The 17,652-nt window shown below is 43.9% G+C and overlaps 1 protein-coding gene across 2 annotated transcripts in view; it reads right to left on the bottom strand.

Moving 5' to 3' along the window:
- The window catches only part of TMEM200A (transmembrane protein 200A), an 80,174-nt gene extending 64,464 nt beyond the window's left edge, over positions 1-15,710 (bottom strand). Inside the window, exons 1-2 of one of the 2 annotated variants that reach the window (XM_081530862.1) lie at positions 15,413-15,710; positions 14,670-15,117 (exon numbers count right to left, since the gene is read on the bottom strand). The gene's annotated coding sequence lies outside the window, so the exon portion shown is untranslated. Of the gene's footprint in view, positions 1-14,669; positions 15,159-15,412 lie in introns of those variants that run through there. The other variant, XM_081530861.1, reaches the window with a different exon arrangement.
- Between the last annotated feature and the right edge of the window lie 1,942 nt (positions 15,711-17,652).

Below are 17,652 nucleotides of genomic sequence, written 5' to 3'. Positions count from 1 at the left end.
CCATCCCTGCTAAAATCTTGGAGCATCCTGGGCCACAATTTCCCATGTGCTGTCAGTTACCAAGCTCCACTGGTTCTGCCTTCAAAACCTCCCTTTTCTCTCTCCACTTCTCTCATCTCTGCCACCACCCAATCCAAGGCCCTGTTATCTCCTTTATGCATTCTTGCTTCCTCCAGCCACTCACCAGGAAACTCCTAGAATGATATCCAAACGCGAATCATTTGTCATTCCTCTTTTTCTCAAAGCTGGCTCTTTGGATTTCCATTTCCCTCAGGACACTACAGGATGGCGCTGGCCCAGCTTACATCTTTTCCTTCCACCCTCTCTCCTAGGCTCACTTTGATCCAATAACACAACTCACTCCCTGTTCCTCAAAAACAACCCAACTCCTTCCTTTCTCAACCTTCCTGCCTGGATTTTTCTCTCCAGACAAGCTCCTCTGGTCTCTGGTCCTATCTTAACAAGACATTTCTCAGGAGAGCCTTCATTTCCTCTCTGACTCATGACCCTCTCTTCTAGCAGCCTGTGCATCTTCATGTTACAAACCACACTTACTACTTATGATTTATTATTTTTCTTTGCCTCCATTACTACAGTACAAGCTTCCTGTTCACCCTGTGAACACAGCTCCCTGTTCCCTCAGCATCACATACAGTCGTACCGAGAACACAGCAGTTGCTCCACAGGCATCTGTTGACCAAACGAATGCTGAGGTTTAAGGAGACTTTCTGGGCATGCTCCAAGTCTCTAACCCTGACAGTTCTGGTTCTCATTAGGTAGCTAATCTCAGGCCAAATTTCATATTGTTTCTCTTCCTTAACCCATGTGCGTCACCCCATTCCTCCAGAGTCAAGATCAAGAGGAGAAAGGCCTGGATTGTAATCTTGTATCTGCATCTAATACTTAGTAAGTGAACTTTAGCAAAAGTGGACAGGTTCTCCAGTCTTCAGATTTCTTACTGTATGAAAAAGTCTCCTCAGGGCTCTGAATCTGTGAATGCATACTGTTTTCTATCCACAACAAAATTTTGCTCACACCCAAAGTAAAACATCCCCTTTGAAATTCTCTGGGTTATCCTTGCTTCAAAGTCTTTGTCAATGTCCCTCTCATTTGATCACATCACTTTCAAGAATCTTGAGTTGGAGTTCAGGCCCATCAGGCAGGGCCTACCAGAAATGAATAGGCCTCCACTCACTGCATATTCCTTTCTGAGACTAGTTAATTCTATGAGGATTGGGCCTAGCAAAGCCTCGACTGTAGGTTAGGATCCTGGCAAGTGCTTCCTATGCTTCTCAGAGTAAAGTCCAAAGTTCCCTCAAGGTCCCAAGGCCCTCTATAAGCCCTTGCTTTGTTTTAACACACCAGTCTCTTTGCTATTCAAACATTCCAAACCTACTCCCACCTCTCCTGCTGCCTCCTCTGGCCTTTGCACTTCCTGCTCTCAGCCTGGAGCTCTCCTCCCACCCAGACATTCTAATGACTCCTTCCCTCCCTTTCAATCAGGTCTTTGCTCAAATTTCAGACCTGATTCCCGAGGCTTTCTGTGTCTAGGTTATACTACCCGCCCCCCTACCCCCATCCCAGTGCTCTCAGTTCCTGAGCTGGGCTTCATTCTTCTTAATATTTGTCATTACAACTATACACACATTGGCTGTCTCCTCCAACTAGAACATAGGGATCATAAGGAGAGGAACTTGGCTTTGTTTTCCGTTATATAGCCAGTGTTTAAATGAGTAGATGCTCAGAAAAATAGTTATTGAAAGAATGAATGAGTGAATGAATGAATAAAGCAATGAATAAGTGATGCTTTGCTAGCAACCAAGAAGGCAGCAGAATCAAGAATCTGCCAATCTAAAGCTGCAGGAATATGTGGGGACTTCTCCTCGTGGTCCAGTGTGTTAGACTCTGTATTTCCAATGCAGGGATGTGGTTCAATCCCTGGTCAGGGAACTAAGATGCCACGTGCTGCACAGTGCAGTCAATAAAATAAAACAAAATAAAGCTGCAGGAGTATGTGAGGATCAGCAGAAGTGGAGGCCATGAGTTAGATCCCAAGACTCGTGAGCCAAGGGGGCGGGTTTCATGGGGCCTGGTGTTGAAGCAAGGAGGATATTGCCAGTCAGTGCCAAATGAACTCTGAGTCACTGACAGCCAGGGAATCCCCAGGGTAATATCAATAGAAATGAGAATCAGGACACAGGTGGCCTTATTACCTAAAGATGGAAGGCACATGCTGCCTTTTTCATCTTTGTCTTCTTTTCGTAATCTGTCTTTAAAAAAAACACTTAACCAAATTCCACATTGAAGGCTTCTGTGAAATAATGCACAGCTTCACTCATACTCTCTCCTTTCCCCAAGCTTAGACTCAGGAACACCACCCAAAGATCATCTTTCAAAACTCTCCTCTTTGCTCTAAGTACTGACCAGACTGCCCTCAAGACTGTGAGTTCCTTGTAAGAAGCCTGTTAAGTCCCAGAACTGACCACAATGGACAGCACTTGGCACGCTCTCCATAAATGTCTGATGACTCACAGAGTATATTTTGAACTCAATCTCCTGGAAGACACTGAGTTAAACATTCATTAACAAACATCACTGATTATATGCTATCACCATCTATATTCCATTCTGTGGGTGTTGGCAGAAGAGTTCTGAACAGAGGTTGGTTCAACAATTGGGAGATTCATAAAATAAATAAGGAATTTTCACATGTGCTAAATAGAGTGTGAAAAAACCAACTGATACTAGCAAAACCTTTATCTAATGTGTGGACTTTGCAGACATTTCCACCTATAGTGTGTGGTGAGAAGTATTTAAAGAAGATAATTATAGCTGTGTATTAGATATTTATTTTCAATATTTCAACTGTTAATTTTGACTCTAATTAAAAATCATTAATATTCATAGTACAGTTGACATTTTATCTAATTTTTTTCCAAAGATATTATTTGGTCTTTTCATAAAAATACTGTGGCTTCAATGTGATTTTATATCCTATTTTACTGACAGTATAGAAGATTCAATATAACTGATTCAGCAAACATTTACTGAATGCATACCATACACAAGTCACTATGCTGTGCTATGCTTAGTTGCTCAGTCGTGTCCGACTCTTTGTGACCCATGGACTGTAGCTCGCCAGGCTCCTCTGTCCATGTGGATTCTCCAGGCAAGAATATGGGAGTGGGTTGCCATGCCATCCTCCAGGGGATCTTCCCAACCCAGGGACTGAACCTAGGTCTCCCTCATTGCAGGCGGATTCTTTACCATCTGAGCCACGAGAGAAGCCCTAGAATACTGCAGTGGGTAACCTATCCCTTCTCCAGGGGATCTTCCCTACCCAGGAATAGAACCAGGGTCTCCTGCATTGCAGGTGGCTTCTTTACCAGCTGAGCTACCAGGGAAGCCCCACTGTGCTAGAAACAGTTTTTTTTAAAAAAAAGCTTTACATAAGAACTTCGTGGTAGACTCATTAAGCTGTTTATATTCTATGGATAAATAAGTATTTGTATTTATATTAAAAACTTTTTGAAGGTGGATATACTGTTTATGGAGGGTGATATACTGTTAAAGGTGGATATAGTGTTTATGGAGGTGGAACTAGTGATAAAGAACCAGCCTGCCAATGAGGGGACATAAGAGACCTGGGTTCAATCCCTGGTGGATTCAGATCCCCTGGAGGAGGGCACGGCAATCTACTCCAGTATTCTTGCCTGGAGAATCCCATGGACTGAGGAGCCTGGAGGGCTATAGTCCATAGGGTCACAGTCAGACACTACTGAAGTGACTTAGCACGCACACACACATATGCATACTATTTATGGACTGTTTTCAGCCACTTAATGATATAGGGCACACCTTGAACAGAACAACCCAAGAAGTTTCTAAGTCCGAATGCCACTTTTGATCCCGCTTCCAATACCATCGTCACTGTGAGGTACTGCTTAACGTTCTTAATCTCAACCCCTGTGATTATGTTTTTAATTTTTGGCTGCACCCTGTGGTGTGTGGTACCTTAGTCCCCCAATGAGGGGTCAAATATGCGTCCCCTGCATTGAAAGGCAAAGTCTTAACCACTTAGCCAGGAAACTCCCTCAACCCTATTTTTAATAAATGACCTCAGATATCATGCGCCAAAAGAAAAACTTCCTAATGGTTTCCCAGTGCCCTGAGAATAAAGCCTACTTCCCTTCCCCAATGGGCTTCCTCGGGAGCTCAGTAGTAAAGCATCCGCCTGAAATGCAGGAGCTGCAGGAGACGTGGTTTCAATCCCTGAGTTGGGAAGATCTCCTGGAGAAGGGCATGGCAACCCAGTCCAGTATTCTTGCCTGGAGAATCCCATGGACAGACGAGCCTGGTGGGCTACAGTCCATAAGGTCATAAAAAGTTGGACACAACTGGACATGACTGAAGCGACTTAGCATGCAAGCACACACCCTTCCCCAGTATGCAAGACTGGTCTTAGTTCAAATGTCTCAAACACAGAGAGGTCTTTCCTACCCTTCAATCTACAAAAACCCAGGTGCTTTCTTCATTAGATTTCTTACTTTCCTCACAAGCACTTTCTACTCTCTGAAGCAGACCTGTCTTTCCCATTTAGATGTACACTCCACCACAACCTTTGTTTTGATGCCTACCATATCCCCAGTTACCAGCATGTAACATTTATTGAATCAATTATTAATTAATGAACTTCCTACAGAGCTTAGGTACTTTGGATACCACTTTATGCAAGATATGTGAACTTTTATATGTCTCATCAGAAAGCAACCAATAAATGTTTAGGTCATGATTTCCTCCCTGTATTTCTACATTACCATGTATAAGATGCACCTCACATTTGACAAAATGGGTCATAAATATGATTCAACAGCAACTACTAAATGAATCTCACTAAATAATGATTTGGTGAACAAATGAATGAAAACAATTTTGCTCAAAATTATTGACTGAGAGCCACAAAAGAAAATGGAATCGTAACACTATAATAATTTCCTTCTCCAACTTTTAGAAGAAAACCAGAAGTATTTTTATTGTAGTTGTAAATTATTTCTGCAGCAAAATAGCAGTTGTGGAAAAAACTGAAATTGGAACTTAAAAACCACCTCAAATTGACTGCAGCGTTAAGTTCAATAGTTCCCTTGTAGTCTGAAGCAATGTTTTGGGCAACAAACACCCCATGGAGGTTTGAGTAAGCTCCAAGTCCCTCCTTCTTGTGGAATAAGGCAAGGTTTATCACTCTGAAAACAAGACACTTTGATATGGTTGGCTAGGCTTTGGGAAAGGGAGTAAACCCAGAAGGTTCAAAATTCAGGATCTTTGCTTGACTTGTTTGGGGGGGATCAGTGACTAAGAGGGCAGAGGGCTTTGGGGAGGGGGTATCTCTCAGGTGTCCACATCCTACATCAGGGCACAGCCGACCTCACATTGTACCCACCAGCACAACCTGCTCGTGGGTCGCCTGCCCAGAGAACAGCATGAACAAAACAGACACAGCCCCACACTCCCTGGGTGACAGCCCCTTCCAACAATGTAGGGACCACAAGCACAATGACCCCAAATGTTCCAGAAGTCCAGGAGTCCAAGCACCCAACCACCAAGCTTCAGAGACAGAGTTGGCAGAGGATTTTGGCCCGAAAAGTGGGGCCTTTGTCCAGCATCATCTTCACTAGGAGGTGCTCCACACAAAGGTCTGAAGAGTGCCCTTACAAGATGGGCCTGACTGTCACTGGCTTTAAGAAATCATTCACAAACTAATGTTCTTTTTGTCATGGGCCCCTATCTGGATATTCAGGACCACTCTGTGAATAATTTTTTTTAAATGGAGTGATTCATCGCAACATCTAACCAATCACCATTTTAAAAGAGAGGTCTTGGTAACAAAGGAACAAAATCAGCAATTGGCATAACTGCTAATCACTTAAGAAAAAAAATAAATAATCCCTCATGCAAATAGGTGAGAGGGGATTTCTGTGCACTGGCAATCACAAGTTCATCTACTCTGAAAATCGGTTTGGCATAAGTACTAAAGATCTTAAAGTATTCTTACTCTTTGACCCTGGAATTACCCTTCCATGGATCTTCCTTAAAGAAGTAATCTGAAATATGAACAAAGATTTCATCAAAATGCCAGTTATAACACCAGATATTTGGAAACAGCCTAAAGGTCCAATTTTAAGGGAATAGTTAATAAATTATGGTAAATCACGCAATCAAATATTATACAACATTAATAAAGCTTTCCGAGAAGCTGGAAAATATTTAGGGCATAAGGTTAAGCAAATAGAGCACATTTAACTATGGAAAAACTTCATTAAAAATAGAGGAAGAAAAATGCCAAAATATTATGGGTACTTTTGGGTCATGGGATTATAGGCAAACTTTCTCCCTGAGTTTTTTAAATACATAATGTATTTTCCAAAGTTTTCATTGGAAGCATGTATACTTTTATGATTAGAAATAATAACATCCTTCAGAAATGCTAAGTAACCCAACTGTATCACAAATGCTTGCATGTTCTCATTCTTGCACTGAGATGATCTGATACTTGGTTTGCCAAGTGAGCCAAAAATGCGTGCCTCTTCTATGCCAAGATCAGCTTAGAGAGAGGATGGAGAATCTTTGAATTCATACTGCATTTCAGCCCAAAGATGCTGATTCCCAAAACTGCAAACATGCCTCAGCAGTAGCCAACCTATTCAGCACCTCTGTGATTAGCTCACTGTTTGCAGAAAAGCCTGCTTCTTCTCAGCATCACTTTCATCTCCAAAGCCCCTGTTATTCTTTACCTATTCTCATATCTCTACCAGCTTTACTTCAATGCATCATAATCACTGATTCACATGTGGTTTTCTCATTAGATTATGAGATTCTTGAGATCCTTGTTATTTTGTCATCCCTGGAATCTTACAGGGTACCCAGTAAACAGTGAGAACTTAATAAACGCTGTTAATATTAAATACAACTTTACAGAATTGTAAGGAAGAAAATCACCTCAATAATCCCCAAAAGAAGCATTCACTAACAGGCTCGTATTGTAAATGGGAATCTTGGTCAGTGCATAAAATCAGATACACTGTAGAATGTAATTTCCAGTTTATGAAAGAGCACAAAAGTAGCCCAGACATCTGGGAGCTGGCCCTGGGGCTCTCTTGTTGGATGGAAATGATTTCACAGAGCATCAACACCAGATAAGGCCACTCTGTGACCATGATGGATCAGGACAAAAATAAGACCACTGTGTAATCCTATCTGAACACAAAAACACAATCATTATCCAATCCCCTAAATGACCAATAGTCTCCTAATCTGGCTAATGAGAGTTTGCTTCGTCTTTGCCAATTATAGTAGCCTCTCTAGTCTTGCTCCTTCTAGATAAGACTTATTAAGATACAAACTCATAAAATTATTTCTGCTTCAGTGCAGAGCAAAGTCCTATTTCTTTAAACCCTCTTCCAAATCACTTACAAGACCAAATCCTATAATCACTCATTTCTAACATTTACTGCAACACTCCATGTTTTCCTGTAGTGTACATTTTCCCTCACTGTAACAAGTAGCAAACACAACCTGTCCAACTACAAGTCATTTTCCGGTGGTCTCTGGCTGCAGGATATTGATAAGTTCCTGGTCATGCTACCTTGGGCTTCCCAGGTGGTTCAATGGTAAAGAATCCACCTGCCAAACAGGAGACTTGCATTCAAACCCTGGGTCAGAAAGATCCTCTGGAGAAGGAAATGACAACCCACTCCAGTATTCTTATCTGGGGAATCCCACAGACAGAGGAACCTGGTGGGCCACAGTCCGTGGGGGTCGCAAAAGAGTCAGATATGACTTAGTGACTAAACAGCAGCAGCAGCATGCTACCTGGAAACCCCTTCTGTCTTCTCTCTGCCCATACATACTCATCAGAACTTGCCTCCTCTAGGAAACCTCTCCTGATCTGTCTTCCAGTTCCATTCTTTTTAGTTTCCATAACATTTATGTTCAACTGCTCCTAATAAGTTTGTATTTCATAGTACTGGCTAGCACTGTGATCTTGATCACCGTCTGAAAAATCCTGTCAACTCTAAAATCATACTATTCTATTCTGCTGCTTTAACATTTTAAACATGATTGTCTTACCTCTCCAAATGAGCTATGGAGTCTCAAAAATATGTCTCAAATATTTCTTCTCATGTACCTTGTCATTCCCCTTCTTCTTACCATATGCATACACAGTTCACTGCACATAGCAAACACCTACATTCTGTCATAAATTTACAGAGACCAATTTGACCTTGCATTTGTTGGGAAATGATATATCACTCATATTTCATCAGTAAATAACTCTAAATATTTCACCATTTAGAGCATCTTCAAGTATGGACATTTATAGCTGGAGTGTATTCTACATTCTTGCGACATTGAGTATGTGCTAATGCTCTTCCTCTCTCTATGTATCTATTTCTTATTTATCATATTTCTGGGAAAAATACCTGCATGTATAAAGGTAAATTCAGGCCATGGCAGCTGGCAGAGGTCTCTTCTCTTCAACTGAAATCAGTGACTAAAATTAAGCCCTCCAAACATCTGACTTGCTGACGTATCTATCTTGCGTAATGATAGAGGTCCTGCACTGAGGGGGAAAATCTACTGGGTTATTGAGTTTTCTGCCAAAACCAGATACAGTCCTGCTGGACAACTCTGTTCAGATGACCTGCTCTCAGCTCCCATTCAAATGTCTAAATGTTCAACTCACAATCTCCCTTTCCAATCATATGCCTCTGCTGACTTCCCCAAGTCTATGGCCCAGACTTGAAATTGACCTTGCCCTGCCAGAACCAGGATGGCTCCCTGAAGACTCAGGATGAGGTTGAGATACAGATAGATTTCGGTTTCCATGACAGCTCCTTCAACTTCCAGTCAGGCTCCAGGAGCTCAGGCAAGTAATTTAACCTCTCTAAGCCTTCATTTCCTGGCTCAACAACCAAAAAAAAAAAAAAAAAACCCACAATACATCTCCTCCCAGGACTCTAATGAAGATTTGGTGAGATTATGTATAGTGCCTGACAACTAATAGAACTCCGTCTCCCTCTAAGGAGCTGCCCATGCCATATTTGTGTTGACTTACATCACGAAGGATATTTAAAGCGAGGCAGATGGCAGAGTTCCTGGCCTCAAATCAACAATCAAGCTCTAGTTGTTCTATTGATCTGCCCACCTGTTCAACTTCCTGAGCTGTTCCTACCCACGTTCCTCACTGCACCCGAACCCCAAGCCATGAATAGCTGCCTGAGCCTTTCTTACTGAGGCACTAAGTTTGCTACTGAACCCCGATGCTCTACCTCTTCACCCCAATAGCCTCCATTCCATCTCCTCTGTCTAACCTGTATTCCTGGCAGTCTGGTTGCCCCCTGGATGGTCCAGTTCGGCACCCATCCTTCAAATTGGCCTAATGTACTGGATTCTTATCTTGACTTTGAGAGATAGTGTTGCATAGTTTAAGCACAGGCTTTTGTTTCAGATTGCCAGGGTTTGAACCCACTTAATGACCATATAACCCTGAGCAAGTCATTTACCTCCCTTACTTTCTGTTTTCTCACCTTAGAGGGCTTTTATGAGTAATGGATGTAAAGCATGTAACATGGGACCTGGCATACTAGGTAGGTCTTTGATAAATGTCAGTGCTACACATATAAAGTTTTTGCCCCTAGGATGTATGGTGGCTACAGGACGCCTCTCGATACAGCCCATTTGCTATGAACAAACGTACAACACACAGCCACTTCACCTACTGACCCAGCCTACCTTCTGGTCTTGTCCCTCCTGATTTGTTTTATCCTTCCAATGCTTCTGTCAACACAAAGCCTCCTTAGTCCTCATCAGACCTTCATAAAGTTGCTCACACAAGCCAATAGTTTAGCTTGGGACCAATCATCTTAGGCTTCCTAAGTGATAACCCTAATCTCTGCCCACAGGCTCCTCTCTGCTCAGTTCCCACAGTCTCAACAAACCTGTTTAAACAATAGTTCTATGTTCATCACTTTACTTCCTTGTTCAGACTGTCACTGTGTCACTAGATCTGTAATGCTCAAAGTAGGGGGTGTCCAATCTCATGATTCCAGGATGACCAAGGCTTCTGAAAGTAAAATCCCTAGGCTGAAAACAGGGCACAAGGGTGTTTCCTAAAAGCACATGGACGTGGATAAATGGTGGGTTTCTCACTCTGTAATCCTCTGGATCCTATTACCAAAGTCTAGACATGGAGGGAATTATTTCATCCCTTGACTTTGCCTTGGCTAGGAGGAAGGTCCCACTTCTGGAATTTGCATGGCCTTGGGCATCTGAGTTGCTTCTACACACAAACTTCACATCATTGTGCAGGCGGCTGTCCCCAAAAAGGAGGGAGCAATTCTCCCCAGTAATAGACATGTTGTTTTTGACTGGCAACCTCACAAGTTTGGGGGATCTATATGATCTTGACAGAACTGTCAGTCGTGGTGCCCCTCCTAGTCCTTTGCCCCACCCCAGCACCAGCACCACATACAAACAGGGTTGGGCACTCCATCCAGTCCAAGACTATTGCAGCAGCACTCTTGGCCAGACATGGAGACTGAGTCAATGACCACCAAGCACAGCCAATCAGAGACCTTTCAGGAGACTTCCATAAATGGGAACTAGAAGAGACAAGACTTCTTTTCTTATGAATCAAAAGTCCAGGAATGCAGGTTTGGAACTACCAATGTTCACCTTTCTCAGCATGTGGAACACATGGAAAGGGACCTCAGAATGAGGCTGATTCAGAAAGAAGAGAAACTGAGAAATGGGGAGAGAGAGACAGTGAAAGAGGCTCTGTGTTCCAGCCATGACTAAAGTAAAGTCCACCTTTGGATTTTCCAGTCATATGAGCGAGTAAATACACTTTGTTTTTTTGTTTTTTGTTTGTTTGTTTGTTTGTTTGCTTAACACAGTTAAATGTAGGTTCCTCATGTGGATAACCAGATGAATCCTGATAACTCCCTTCTGCAGGAACACAGGGTAAAGGGGAGGGGACTTGACCCCCGTTACTGTACTTAATGTCTGGAGCAGAGTGACAAGGACACTGTAGAAAGGAACTTACATGTCCACATCTTCACACTTCATTCACACTCCCATGAATTTTGTGTAATTTCACCTCCGGTGACAAAATTTCCAAAGAATAACTTGCTACTGGAACATATTCCATTGATCAATAGTACAAATGGCCCAAGAAAGCCCATCTTCACATGAGAATTTTCTTTTTCCAATTGCACTCAAAGTTTTTGGAAGAGTCTTATCCATGACTATAAGATTCAAATCACCAAAATTCCTGCTGGGGATGGGGACGGGAATGAGATGAGGAGGAAGCCCGGAACAGGAGGAATCAAACTAAAGATTAACAATCAGAATTTCAGATGTTTCAGGTCTTAATACCAGAGTTGGAGATTCTTAGCTTGCAGTATGGGCTTCCCCAGTGGTTCAACAGTAAAGAATCTGCTTGCAATGCAGGAGATGCAGGAGATATGGATTCGATCCCTGGGCGGGGCAAATCCCCCAGAGCTACCCACTCCAGTATTCTTGCCTGGAGAATCCCTTGGCCAGAGGAGCCTGGCGGGCTACAGTTCAGGGGATCGCAGAGTCAGGCACAACTGAAGCAACTTGGCAAGCACACATCTTCCAGAATATAACCTAAACTTTTCCTCAGACATTTGAAACTCCACTAAAATCTGATGCTACCCTTATCTCTGTCTCCTATTTACACAAGGTTTCCCAAGTGTGTTCTAGCGTCTCTTGTCTCTACAGATCCTGCAAAAAAGCAATGGAGCATACTGGCACAAATATGCTCTGCGAAATTAGTCCTGGTTTCATCACCTTTCTACTTGAATAACCTCTTGAAACTCTAATGAAAATCAACTGCCATTATTTGTGAAAATTCATTGAAAACCATCAAGGACTAAGTGAACGTTGCTAACTCATTATTTTGTTATGTATTTTGAACTCATAGAATCAGTGATGGGCCAGATGTCTGGTCTCCTTGACCTCCTACTATCATGGTTATTACTCTTTCCCAGTGTCCAATTCAGTCTCCAGCCTGTCTTCCCCAAACCCAAACTCTGCTCACCACACCACCCCTGCCACATCCCAATTTCTCTTCATCATGCAGCATTCTACAAAGAGGATGAAAACATCACAGTCCAAAGTCCTTGGTCTGCCAACGAGAGCAGAGAGACTCTGAAAAGCCTAGAAAGGTATCCAAGGCCACATAACCAGTGTCTCAGCCAGGATAACAACTTGGGTTTTCCAGCTCCCCATCCAATGCCCTTGGAAATCCAGTGTGGACCAGACCCCTGATGCTCAAGGACTACTGCAGGTGCTCAGTGATCTGACACATTTCCCAGTCCCCTCCCTGCCAGCCTGCAAACTCCCAGAGAAGAGGCTAGTTTGCTACCAATCAGCAAACCTGGCACCACGACAAGGGTTCACACATGTTTCCTGAATGGTTGGACACATATCAGATCTTAGCAGACAAAGCATATCTTAAATCCTGAAATAAACACCCTTGACAAAACTGCAAATCATATATCCCTTAATAAAATGAAGGGTCCATCTTACTGCACACATTTTTTCCATCTCTACACAAGTTCTTTTCCCAAATGTGCTTTGCTTGACTGAACTCCTCATACTGTCTCTCATTTAGCGCACGTTAACACTAAATGAAATTTATTTTAAAACTGCCTCCTCTTTTAGACTCTGCATTCTATATGATAAGTAATAGGTATTGCCATGAAGACTTAATTTTATCATCTACTGATTTTGTTGAAGAAACATAAAAAAGTGACATCTGTTCTTCTTCTCTATTTTCTTAAATTTTTGTTCCTTTATGCTGAGATTTATCATGAGAATAAGAGAATTTAAATAAACGGTTTGAATCCTCTCCCCCTAAATGCTAGTAGTTATCTTTGTCCAATGAGCTCTTGTCAAAATGCTGAAGCTACAAAAGTTCAAGTATAGCAATCTAACTCTTGGAATGTTCTAAAGCTTCACTAGTAATTCCTCTAAATTGGAATAAAAAGAGCAGCCATCACACTTCACAGTGACCTTTCCTGAAGAATCCCTTCCAGAAAGCCTTTGGATATTACATGTATTTCCCTGAACCTGACTCAGAAGCAACAGGTTAAATCTCTCTGTGCCAGCTGCCTGCAAACCACATACAGATGCTCCCCACACAACTCTCTTTCACTGAAAGCTTCCCCAGCCTAGGATACAAAGCTAATTATAACCAAGGTTACAAATTATAGTTAAATCATCTCACAATAATGAGCTCTATAGTAAGACTTCATTAGAGAAAAATCATTCCTAACACTTCAGAAGATATATTTTAAGAGTAAAAAAAAAAAAACCTCAAACATTAATTTACTTAAGAGAAACATTATTTTCTGTTAAGAACAACTCCTTCACTTAAGCTGTCTGAGAAGCATGAAACTAAAGTGGATGCTTCTGTATAGGGAAAAACTAGTGGAAAAATAAAGTAAGGTTTGAGAAGTTTTGAAGTTCAGCCTACTTTTCACAAAATGGTGATATATTCTGGTATTGGTGGCCAAATAACAAACTGAAGGTCATTTTATGAGTTTCTGTTAAGCAAGACATGACAAGCCAGCAAAGTTAATAGCTTTCATAGAGCTGTTAATATTTGTTCATAATTTGTAGTTCTTCATAAAGAACTACAAAAAGTGTAACTTAGAACTCGGTTTGACAGCAAAACCTAAAGAGTTTAATATTCTTACTGACAAATCAGAACAGTTGTCGATTCTTGAAAAGCTTTCTGCTGTCCACAAGTACTTCTGAAGGTCTTTAGAAAAAAAAAAAAGGGGGTAATAAACACTTCGGTCCAACATACATAGTCCAATACCAGGCTAAGGTGTACTTGATCTGACTTCAGTGAGTTAATTACATATATGGGAAGCATCTGACTTTCTGGCATTGCTTATGCCTGGTACTGAATAATGAATTGTTTTGATTATATATACCATTCACACACACAGACACATACTTCTCAGTGGAAAACTAGTGGCAGTAAATACCCACAGAGAGCCTGTACCTACAAAATGTGAAATGCTGGCTTGAGCAATTAATCAGAGCAAAAGAATGATTAATGGAGCAAATCTTGCAAACCGTCAGCCCTTTCTCTTAAGGACAGATTATATAGGGAGAAGAATAGCGCTGAATTTGGCAAATAATTGCTTCGCCTCTCCATTTTGTCTGTGAAGATCCTACCACATACAGATCTTGCTTTAGGAAACCCTGACCACACTTGGCTCTTGCCAAGGACTACTATAAATTAACACTGTGGACATCTTGAAGAGAATGCCGACTCTGGAACGGAGACAAAGGAGGGTGTAGCTTGGAGAAACCCAGCCAGGCGCTCCAAGGCTCCGGGGTCCTGGGAGGCTGCCCTACACCGCTCCTCTTGCGCTCCGGGGACTGGGGATTCCAGAACTGATGGCAGGTTTGGTTTATTCCCCAAACTTCAGGAGACAGTGTTTATCCTAACTCTGGGGGCCGAGGTGGGGCGGGGAGGAAAAGGGTGGTGAAGCAGCGCCCCGTTTCAACTGCACCGATTGCCCACCCACCTTCTTATCCCTGGCAGCATCCTTTCATTCCCCCCTCACCTGTCCGGAGCGTGGGGCCTCGGGGGTCCAGTCGCCTCTCACGGCTCTCACTCCCGGAGCGGGTGGGACGTCGGGCGCCTCCGGAGTAGAGCGCAGGAGGCAGCGGGGTTGGGGGCGTCAGCAGAAACCTCCGCAGCCTTGGGCAGCCGCTGTCTCCCTCCCCATCCCGGCGGGGCTCGGGCAGCGGACGCGGCGCGGCCACCGCGGGCGGATGAGTCAGGCGAGGGGGCGGGCGGCGAGGGCTGCCGGAGGGCCGAGGTGGGTGGGGGCGGCGGCCTCGGGGCTGGGGGCGCGCCGCTGGCTGTGCCCGCCGCGGGTCGCCGGGCCGCCGGCCGCAGCCATAGGGCGCACGGAGTCCGAGCGCTCCTGCCCTCGGTGGTCAGCCGGCGCGGTGCGCCGGGCAGCGGACAGGGACTCGCAGCCGCACAAGACAAAAGACTCACGGGGGCTGAAAGGAGAAAAGTTTTCAGCAGTGCTCAGATTCCCACTGAAGAGATCCCCACCGAACCTCACGCTCCAGTCGCAGAAAGAGGCGTCTGGGGGCGGCGCGTAGGGTGCCGGGCGGGCTTCCAGGAGCGTGGCCACGCGACCGCGACCCGGGTGCGCGCGAGTCTCCCGCTGCCCACCATCGGTAGGAACTCCCCCGGCCCTGCCGCCCCCACTCTCGCCGCCAGCCTCCTCCTTGAGGATGCAGACAAAATCCAATCTCCCTCCCCCGGACTCCCAGCCCCCAGGAGGCGTACCCTGGCCTCAAAGTTGTACTTGCAGTGCAGGCATCACCGCAGACAAAACCTATCGTTGGGAACAAAATACCCGCTTTCTGGGGGCTCTTCTCCCGGCTGGAAGCCCAGAGGGTGTAAAAGGACACACCCACCACCCGGGCGCGCCTCTCACTGGAACCCCAGGATTCGGAGCCGGGGTCCCACCAGCCCCTGGACCAGTGGGGAAGCCCCGGCTGATTCCGGGTTTTCCTGGAGCCGACGCGGCAGGACCCTCGCTCCACGCCCCTCGGACTCTCTCTTATCAGACGCTGCCTGGGCTGGTCGGGGTCCCCCTGGCGGGCTGCGCGGGCGCTGCGCGAGCGGAACCAGACCCTGTGTCTGCTATCAACACGGCCCTGGAGCGCCCACCTGATCTAGCACAGAAAAGAGCTCAGCGAGAGTGGCCCGATGTGAGGGTCATGGGCAGGGCTGACGAGGGCGAACCGGATCTTTGAGAGCTTCGGTGAGCAGTGCTTGGATTCAAAACGTCACAGCCAAGGAGGAGTATGGGTTAATCCTCCTTAGCCTCAAACATCCAGTAAGTGGAGACTGTCCCCTATTCACAGAGAAGAAGGTTATCTGACGTGTGTGTATGTGTGTGTGTGTGTGTGTGCACGCGCGCGCTCAGTCGTCCAACTCTTTGTGACCTCCATGGACTGTAGCCCACCAGGCTCGGTGGAATTTCCTAGGCAAGAATACTGACTTGGGTTGCCATTTCCTCCTCCAGAGGATCTTTCTGATCCAGGGATCGATCCTCGGTCTCCGTGTCGCCTGCATTGGCAGGTGGATTCTTTACCACTCTGACACCTGGGAAGCTGCTAAATGTTATGCTAGGTACCTCCTATTTGGCAGAGACCGAACTGGTGATTGTATATATGCAGGTCAATTCAGTAAATAAAGTTTTATGTAAAACTCGGGATTACCAGATAGTCCACCCACGACCCTGCCATGTACAGAGCATACAATCCCCCAGAGCTGGGTGTAGGGTGTACTTGTGTGTCTCCTGAATATATTTAAGCTGATGACTGGAAGGCAAGTATGGCATTCTAGTGCAGTGAATTTGTGTCTTTCAATGTGCAGTCTGCTGATTTCATTTTCAAAAAAAATTTGTTTCTGGATGTGGGAAATGTAAGAGAAAGAGAAGAGAATTTCATGCAAAACTTTAGCATTAAAAAAATTCTTGAATATCAGATTTGGCAATGAGGAGAGACTGCTATAGAAATGGATTTCTTCGGTACACTCTTCCTGTCTTGACTAGAAGAATTGGGAGATTTGACACTTTTAGTAAAAATTTCGCAATCAAAATGTTAAAAACAAAACTAAACACTAAAGGGGTTGGAAGTTGGAAGGGGTAGAGAAATGAGTCACCCCTGTAAACCATCTGTAAGTTTTATTTTTGCCCCACCTGTCTCTATACTCTTTATTCCACAGCCACCTGCTCAACTTGCTTAGGTGTTCTCACACATTTGTGCAGGCATCCCATTAAAGGGCTGTGATTCCAAGGGGCCTTCCTTTTAGTTGTAACCTCTTCATTTCATAACAAAGTATCTTGAAACCACATGTTTCTGTAGAGCTCCTGAGAGGTATTTCTTAATTATGTTTCCTAGTGGCTTCCTAGGAAATGAAGAATGGGCACAAGTGATCAAGATCATCAAACGTGATACCCTAAGACAAGTAGTGGCACATTTAAAATAGTCATCTAACCATTTTACACACTGAAAGACTGACCCTGCCTCAAAGATGAAGACCTTGAAAGAGGCATAAGCACATTCTTTTGGTCATAAATACTGATGGTTCATTTTTGAACTTAGATTTCAGTGATTCAACTTAAAATAAACTACGTAAGATCACCAAAGGAGAATTATTCACATTTCCATTTAAAATAATTACTATTAGTCCCAGAAAAAACAAGGATAAAATATTCTCTAGAGGATTATTTGTAATTTAGTAGACCAAGCAACTTCCAAGATAAATTCTTAGCATTCTCATACATTCTTCCTTGGCATTGAGTGCCAAAGACAAACTCAGGTAAATTATTTAATCTCTGCTAATGGGCAGTATCTCTCCATGTGGAAAAAGAGCAGTAAGAATACCTTGCCTGTAATGGGTTTTGAATTTAGCTCCATATCCTCCTTTGAGGTAATGGATGGCACCTCTCACCATCAAGCTGCACTGCACTTCACACATAGTATTTTTTGCAGTGTCCTTCTGAGATGCGTCAG

This window comes from Giraffa tippelskirchi, chromosome 9, assembly GCF_054371585.1.
Source record: "Giraffa tippelskirchi isolate mGirTip1 chromosome 9, T2T-mGirTip1v1.2.pri, whole genome shotgun sequence".
Lineage (NCBI taxonomy): Eukaryota > Metazoa > Chordata > Mammalia > Artiodactyla > Giraffidae > Giraffa > Giraffa tippelskirchi.
Note: the sequence above shows the minus strand (reverse complement) of the source record. Positions and strands in the feature narration are given on the sequence as shown.